Consider the following 2155-nt stretch of genomic DNA (forward strand, 5'->3'; position numbering starts at 1 on the left):
CACCTGCACTTGAGATGCTCTCGGTGCCCTGAGCTACAGCACCCTCCTCAGAGGCACACTGCAGAGGCAGCAGCAGTGCCCAGAGCACATCACTCCCACCCTGCAGCAGCAGAGCTGCTAGGAAGGCACTGTGTCAAGCCTTAGCCCCACAAACAGCAAGGTCAGAGCCCCTTTAAAGGTGACCTGGGATGGAAAGAAGTGCATTTGTCCCTTTTTGATGGATAAAAAGACCTAAGAAAATCCGTTCTTCCTATGTTTTTCCATCTTTGTTTCTGCTGAAGGTCTGTGGCATCTGTTTAACTTCCGGAAAGATTTTTGAACTGAGCTGAAGGGGATGATTTTCTAGTCATTTTCTAATGTTACAGGTCTTGATTCTCTCCATTCAGCACTCTCCCACGTGCAGTCATCCTAAATGGAAGTTAGGTATGAACCTAACTTGAACAAGTTCTTATAGAGCGTGTTCTGGAGCAATGCTCCACCTCCAGGGGGTCCAAACCCCCCTCATTCATCGAGCTCTGTAACCTTTCAGCCAGCATACATGGATGTTCTGAGCAGATGCAGAGCACTGTGATGCACACAGGAAATGATTCTCTTGGCTGCAAACTGCGAATGCAAGGGCTGGTTTCACTTTCACTCTGGAGATGGCATGGGGTTGGTAACACTTTGTTCATCTCTAATTGGGGGGTTGAACTCGATGATCTCTGGAGGTCCCTTCCAACCCCTACAATTCTGTGATTCTGTGATTCTGTGAAAACCTTTCTCCACATACAGTAAAATAGGAAGTTATGCTCTTCTCAATACGGTTTTCCACCTCTAACTTCTTTTGGGATTTCTTGTTCTGGAAAAAGTGTTTCAGGGCTGACTGGAGATATTGTAAGCATAGCCTCAGTAAGAATTACTACCTGATGTTTTTTCTCTGCTACTTTCTGCCAGTGTGAAATGAGAGGTTGCAATCTAGGGGAACAAGGAGCTGTGATGGCATTGCACTGCAGTGCTGCAGTGGCTGCCATCGTTACATCCCTGTGCAGGTGCTCCTACACCATTACCCATTGCTGCACTGCGTTCCATGGTGTATCAGTGCCTGTGGGCTGTGTGCCTCAGAGCAGGGCTGTGCTTAGCAGAGAGCTGTGGCCTCTGCTGGTGGCCTCCTCTGGCAATGTCCTCCCAGCACAGGAAAGGTACAAGGAGAAACCTGCTGTTATTCAGACTGAATGCTGTTGAATTTAAGGGATGAGTTCAGTAGAGAAAGCTAAAGGGTTTTTAATCTCTTGGGGCAAAGTATGTATACAAATGTTGCCAACTTTCTAAAAACGTTTTCTCCTGGAAGTGATGGCTGGAGCACAGATCTGGCAGGAGAAAAAAGGGGAGGAAATGACAGCAGAAACCCAGCGTTTGCTGTATTGTAGGACGGACCGGCAGGTCACCCATACAAGATGTGCATTGGTGGTTCAGTGGTAGAATTCTCGCCTGCCACGCGGGAGGCCCGGGTTCGATTCCCGGCCAATGCAACGGAACCTTTTTGTTTCCTCTCCGTTACTTTTCTCTTCCTTTGCAAGGCTTTATTTATTTACTCGTTTGCCTTTCATTTTGACAAAAAGCAGTTCGCTTTTTAAGGCCGGAGAAGCTGCAGCTTCTGCTGTCCCGGCCTCCCCGAGGACTCGCCCGAAGCGCACAGCGGTGCTGCGGGGCAGAGCCGCATCAATCGCGGCGGCGGGAGCGTCCCGCAGCTGGGGAGAGAGGAAAAAAAAAGCAGTCGAAGCGAAAAGAAGCCGCTGGAGATGCCGGGGATTGAACCCGGGACCTCACACATGCGAAGCGCGCGCTCTACCACTGAGCTACATCCCCGGCTGTGGCAAAACTCCTGCGGGGCGCTATGAGAGGGCGGGCCGCTGCGCGAGGCCGGGCCGAACCCAGCCGGGAGCAGCTCACTGTGGCCAGCTCGGCCCCTCGAACCGGCCCCGCTCGCCCCTCCCTGTCCCCGGGCTTCCTGGCACAGCCCCGCCGCCCCGCTCCGTGCCTACGCCCCGAGGGCCGGCCGCCCTCCTACTGCTGGTGCCCCGTGGAGGATCCCGACGGGTGCTGTCCTCGGGGATCCGGGCTGTTGGCCAAAACGTTCCGCTGTTTGCTGGGCGGTGCGTTCCGACCGGCTCCCCTT

General features: G+C 53.1%; 2 non-coding genes across 2 annotated transcripts; one reads left to right on the forward strand and one right to left on the reverse strand.

Annotated features, from left to right (window-relative positions):
• The first annotated feature begins 1437 nt into the window (after window positions 1-1437).
• TRNAG-GCC (transfer RNA glycine (anticodon GCC)) lies at window positions 1438-1508 on the forward strand. The gene has a single exon. It is a non-coding gene; the product is annotated as a tRNA-Gly (tRNA).
• A 265-nt stretch (window positions 1509-1773) lies between these two features.
• TRNAA-CGC (transfer RNA alanine (anticodon CGC)) lies at window positions 1774-1845 on the reverse strand. Its single transcript has one exon. It is a non-coding gene; the product is annotated as a tRNA-Ala (tRNA).
• Window positions 1846-2155: the final 310 nt, after the last annotated feature.

The sequence above is a fragment of the Lagopus muta genome, chromosome 8, assembly GCF_023343835.1.
Source record: "Lagopus muta isolate bLagMut1 chromosome 8, bLagMut1 primary, whole genome shotgun sequence".
NCBI lineage: Eukaryota > Metazoa > Chordata > Aves > Galliformes > Phasianidae > Lagopus > Lagopus muta.